The 6,375-nt window shown below is 42.4% G+C and overlaps 1 long non-coding RNA gene across 1 annotated transcript; it reads left to right on the plus strand.

Annotated features, from left to right (window-relative positions):
• Nucleotides 1-1,051: 1,051 nt before the first annotated feature.
• On the plus strand, nt 1,052-3,310 carry LOC133541406 (uncharacterized). Its single transcript, XR_009803870.1, has 4 exons — nt 1,052-1,432; nt 2,503-2,578; nt 2,777-3,082; nt 3,178-3,310. It is a non-coding gene; the product is annotated as an uncharacterized LOC133541406 (long non-coding RNA).
• Nucleotides 3,311-6,375: the final 3,065 nt, after the last annotated feature.

A 6,375-nucleotide genomic window follows, 5' to 3' on the forward strand; every position in this document is an offset into this window, starting at 1 on the left:
GTTATTGGTCTTTCTCCAGTTTTGTTTTCAAGAGAGAAATTTATTGACCTTTCTCCGCAAGCAGTGTCTGGCGTCGGTCTTTCTCCGTGTACAGTTCGTCATTTCTCCAGGACAGAAGATTGTTTAAATGTTCCAACTTGCCAGCACCCCCCGTGACCCTAAAAGGGACAAGTGGTAGAAAATGGATGGATAGAAGCCCTTACATTGATATCTTTGTTAAAAACATTTAAAGTGATTTAAGTAGCCCTTTTTGTCTTTATTCATTTATTTATATTATTATTATTTATTAATATTTAATACTCTCTGTATTTGCTTTTGTTTTATTTCCTTGATGTTGAAAGTGTTGATTGAATTATGAATGTATGTTTTTGTTCAATAAAAAAAAAAAAAAATATATATATATATATATATATACATGTTTATTTTGTTTTAGACTTAGACTTCCTTTAATTTTCACTCAAATGTGAACTTTACAGTACCGATAAGAACGAAATTTCGATGCACAGTGAGATAGGCTCCAGCGACCCCCCCAGCCACAACCCCAAAAGGGACAAGCGGTAGAAAATGAATGGATGGATGGTTAGCTCGTTGTAGTGCAGGATAAAAGAGCAATAATGTGCACATATAAATAAATACATTCCTGCAGAGATGAATATATTGCACTTTTTCATATGCATCCACGTTTATAGATGTATGTTATATTGTCTTTATATTCCAGCGAGTTAATCCATTTTTGGGGGGAATTGAGGGAATTATTATGATGCGTTCAAGAGTCTGAATAACCTGGAGGTTCTGCTACGGAGGCTTTTGGTGTTTTCTGAAATAATAAAGTAGTTTGTCTTTTTGTGGGTTTATTTTTTGATGTTTTAATTGTAGTGTGTTTCATTTTGTTAAGTGTGGTACTGTTGTACGCCCTTACCCATTGTGTCCGTTAGAGGGCAGTGTTTACCTCTATGTTATCTGACACCTAGCCAGTGGGCACCCGTCCTTAGTTCAACGTCGAGGTGACGTTGAAATTACGTCGCGACGTCACTCAACCATCCATCCATCCATTCTACCGCTTATTCCCTTTCGGGGTCGCAGGGGGCGCTGGCGCCTATCTCAGCTACAATCGGGCGGAAGTCGGGGTACACCCTGGACAAGTCGCTACCCCACCACACCATATGTTGCAAATCTGGTTTGTTTTCATCATTGGGGGACATCGTCTTTTCAACGTGTACAATTCAATTTGCCAACCATTCTGCGCGCACCGGCCATTTGCGACCGTTTTCAACGAAACCGCCGCTTGATGGCAGCGTGAACTAAAAGCCAAGCTTGTGCGCGTGCGTGCTGAAGTACTCCAATCCAGCAAGCAAGACGAAGAGCGAAGATTTGAAGTGGAAATTGAACTATTTCACTGCAAAGAAAACCATCGACGTCCATAAAGATTCAGGTTTGTACCTTGAGATAATACTGCTTTTTTATATCGATATAATTTTAGCCCTTTCACAAGAGGGTTGCAGGAAAACGAGAAATTTATCTCACGCCTATTCTCAACGTTTATTTTGACTGTATACACTGGACCTGAGCAAACTTTTTTTTTCTCCCCAAGCAGAAAACTAACAATTTTTCCCCACCTGCCCAAAAGCAAACAATTGTTTTTCCAGGTTAACACAAAAAAACGTTTTTTTTTTGGTTCTGTACCCATTGTGTTTTACAGCCGCACCAATCACTGTATTAATTGACTTCCTCTTGATTTTGATCTTCAAAACACCCGTCTGGATGGCAGTTGGGTTTTTCTGGCTCATTTTTATGTTTATTTAAAATGTTGCCAGTTTATTTTAAGTACAGGTACTTTTTAATTAGTTTGACTTGTTAGCAAGGTTGTGTCTCAAAAGGCAAGTCCACGGGTCGCCCATTAAAGGATCCATGTAATATTAAATGCTATGATCTTTACTTATTTTTTTAATTTCACTGATAAGGCCAGTACTGCTCTTAAAAGAGCTTTTGTCAAGTATTGAAACTTCCAAATGGTTTCACTGTTGACCTGTTGGTCAACATGTATACTAAAATATAAGACAATAAAATATCCAGACAGATTTTGTTTCATATGTTTTATGATTGACAATAAAAGACTGCACGGAGCGCCTACACATTTTTGGGGGTACAAAGTTTTTTTTTCTTGGCACAAGAAGGCAACCAACTTTTTTTTTTGCAGAGTTTACGGGAGCAAACTTTTTTTTTTATATACTTCAGGAAAACAAACAATTTATTTTCCAGTTTTTGCTAAACAATCTCTTTTTTCCCCCCCAAAAAAACATACCCTCCCCCACGTTTCATCTGGTCCGCCCCTAAGTATATGTACATGTACCACTACCGGTAATTGAAAAGCAGAACGTTAATGCAAGGCAATGTACCAATGATTTCAGTTTATGCATATATGGAACGACACAGCACACTTGCTATGATACATATAATACCAAAAAGGATAATTTTTTGATAAAACTGTCCTTCCATGTGCAGAAATTGGAGGCAGTGGAGGAACTACTCGACCTTGACGAGTTGATTAAAAACTCAACCAAGCAAGAAAGATTTGCTGGTAAGTAATTATAACATTGTAATTGTGTAGCTGTTTTTACATCGGAAATATTACTGTATTTAGATAGAAATTTCAGGTTATGAAATCGTGTAGATAAAACACGTGTAAATAAAACAGGCCCTATACTTGAATGTATGTATGTGTTTGCCAGCCCCTTCCCCCAGTGTATGCTAAACACATTCTCTTGTATATATGCAGACAGCAAGGCTCTCAAAGATTGGTGGATATGATTTAAAGAGCTGTTTAAGCACCATCATGGACAGGTATTTTCCTCTTTCTCTACATATATATTAAAAATAGGCGATGTAAGACCCAAATTCTAATCTATGAGTGCTAGATCGGGAATTATAATAATGCAAAATTCTGTACTTTTTGGCCTGGATGTATGACTTGCGTGTTCAATTTGAGGCTCATGACAAATGAATTAATGTCCAATCTGAACATGAAGGGTAGAGGGGGAAAAAAATAGCTTTGCTGAGACGAAGCTGCTCGATGTAGTCACAGGTGAGTTTGTGTGTGTGTTTAATAATTACATTAACTTGATTGGGGTAAATCACATGCACCCTTAATTCATTTGTATTCTTTTTTCCCGTTTACAGCTAGTGTCTTGGATACCCAGAAGGGGACCGAAACGATGGTCCATGATGCCATAAAAAATAAACTGAAATATGCCCCTGGACGGAAGGGAGGAATAGGATGCGCATCACAGGCTAAATAAATAATTATATCGATTGACATTCTCCATTTTCTTTGTACTTCCTTTTAATTTTGCATTAACAGGATTCAGCCTGGAGCTATATATGCACTATGTTTTGTTGTCTTTAATAATATTGATATATTGGTTGATATTACGTTGATAATTGGTTGGTTGATCTTAGGTTGAAACTGAAAGTTGAATCAACGTTGAAACATTGACGAAGATTCTACGTCGGTATTTAAACGTTGATCCAACTTTCATTTTCAACCCAAATCCAACGTTATTACAACACAGGAAAGTAACGTTGTTTCAACGTTGATTAAACGTCTCTGTTAGGTAGAAACTGAAAGTTGAATCAACGTTGAAACATTGACGTTGATTCAACGTCTGTATTTAAACGTTGATCCAACTTTCATTTTCAACCCAAATCGAACGTTGTTTCAACACGGGAAAGTAACGTTGTTTCAACGTTAATTAAACGTCTCTGTGCCCACTGGGTATGCTTCCTGTTCTGGTGTGTGGAGTTGTTCCGATTTAATTAAAATAAATCTACCAGGCCAAAGGTAAAATGTGTCTGATGAGAGTTTGATTACATCTCCACCGCAACGCACGAAGCTCATCAGGTTATGGGCCCAGTTCACCAGATTGTGAACTATAAAAAGAACAAAAAAGTGAAAATAGCCTGAGCAGGAACGCTACAACAGCAGCTTGTCTTTGATGGAACAGAAGATAAGTATGATCTATGGCAGTGATTCTAAACAGGCGGACCGCGGTCCATGTCCTGACACTGCGACGTGTCCGGACATGGACCCAGCATGAATTATAGTAAAAAAAAAAAAAAAATCTTTTTTTGGGGGGGGGGTAATCAATCCAACAAAACAATACATAAGGACATATGTGGACATGGCCACAAGAATTGATCCCAGGTCAGATGTGGACATGGCCACAAGAACTGATCCCAGGTCAGATGTGGACATGGCCACAAGAACTGATCCCAGGTCAGATTTGGACATGGCCACAAGAACTGATCCCAGGTCAGATGTGGACATGCCCACAAGAACTGGTCTTAGGTCAGATGTCGACATGGCCACAAGAACTGATCACAGGTCAGCTGTTCTCCTGCCCACAAGAACCGATCCCAGGTCAGATGTGCACCTGCCCACAATAACTGATCCCAGGTCAGATGTGGACATTGCCACAAGGAATGATTGAGCCCAGGTCAGATGTGCACCTGCCCATAATAACTGATCCCAGGTCAGATGTGGACATGGCCACAAGAACTGATCCCAGGTCAGATGTGGACATGGCCACAAGAACTGATCCCAGGTCAGATTTGGACATGGCCACAAGAACTGATCCCAGGTCAGATGTGGACATGCCCACAAGAACTGGTCTTAGGTCAGATGTCGACATGGCCACAAGAACTGATCACAGGTCAGCTGTTCTCCTGCCCACAAGAACCGATCCCAGGTCAGATGTGCACCTGCCCACAATAACTGATCCCAGGTCAGATGTGGACATGGCCACAAGAACTGATCTCAGGTCAGATGTGGACATGGGCCACAAGAAGTGATCCCAGGTCAGATGTGGACATGGGCCACAAGAACTGATCCCAGGTCAGATGTGGACATGGGCCACAAGAACTGATCTCAGGTCAGATGTGCACCTGCCCACAAGAACTGATCCCAGGTCAGATGTGCACCTGCCGACAAGAACTGATCCCAGGTCAGATGTGCACCTGCCCATAATAACTGATCCCAAGTCAGATGTGGACATGGCCACAAGAACTGATCCAAGGTCAGTTGTGGACATGGCCACAAGAACTGATCCCAGGTCAGATGTGGACACGGCCACAATAACTGATCTCAGGTCAGATGTGCACCTGCCCAAAATAACTGATCCCAGGTCAGATGTGCACATGCCCACAAGAACTAATCCCAGGTTGGATGTGGACATGGCCACAAGGAATGATTGAGCCCAGGTCAGATGTGCACCTGCCCATAATAACTGATCCCAGGTCATATGTGGACCTGCCCAAAAGAACTGATCCCAGGTCAGATGTGGACATGGCCACAATAACTGATCTCAGGTCAGATGTGCACCTGCCCACAAGAACTAATCCCAGGTTAGATGTGGACATGGCCACAAGGACTGATTGAGCCCAGGTCAGATGTGCACCTGCCCATAATAACTGATCCCAGGTCATATGTGGACATGGCCACAAGAACTAATCTCAGGTCAGATGTGCACCTGCCCAAAAGAACTGATCCCAGGTCAGATGTGCACCTGCCCACAAGAACTAATCCCAGGTTAGATGTGGACATGGCCACAAGGAATGATTGAGCCCAGGTCAGATGTGCACCTGCCCATAATAACTGATCCCAGGTCATATGTGGACACGGCCACAATAACTGATCTCAGGTCAGATGTGCACCTGCCCAAAATAACTGATCCCAGGTAGGATGTGCACCTGCCCACAAGAACTAATCCCAGGTTAGATGTGGACATGGCCACAAGGAATGATTGAGCCCAGGTCAGATGTGCACCTGCCCATAATAACTGATCCCAGGTCATATGTGGACACGGCCACAATAACTGATCTCAGGTCAGATGTGCACCTGCCCAAAATAACTGATCCCAGGTAGGATGTGCACCTGCCCACAAGAACTAATCCCAGGTTGGATGTGGACATGGCCACAAGGAATGATTGAGCCCAGGTCAGATGTGCACCTGCCCATAATAACTGATCCCAGGTCAGATGTGCACCTGCCCATAATAACTGATCCCAGGTCATATGTGGACCTGCCCAAAAGAACTGATCCCAGGTCAGATGTGGACATGGCCACAATAACTGATCTCAGGTCAGATGTGCACCTGCCCACAAGAACTAATCCCAGGTTAGATGTGGACATGGCCACAAGGACTGATTGAGCCCAGGTCAGATGTGCACCTGCCCATAATAACTGATCCCAGGTCATATGTGGACACGGCCACAATAACTGATCTCAGGTCAGATGTGCACCTGCCCAAAATAACTGATCCCAGGTAGGATGTGCACCTGCCCACAAGAACTAATCCCAGGTTAGATGTGGACATGGCC

This window comes from Nerophis ophidion, linkage group LG23 (assembly GCF_033978795.1).
Source record: "Nerophis ophidion isolate RoL-2023_Sa linkage group LG23, RoL_Noph_v1.0, whole genome shotgun sequence".
NCBI classification, from domain to species: Eukaryota; Metazoa; Chordata; class Actinopteri; order Syngnathiformes; family Syngnathidae; genus Nerophis; species Nerophis ophidion.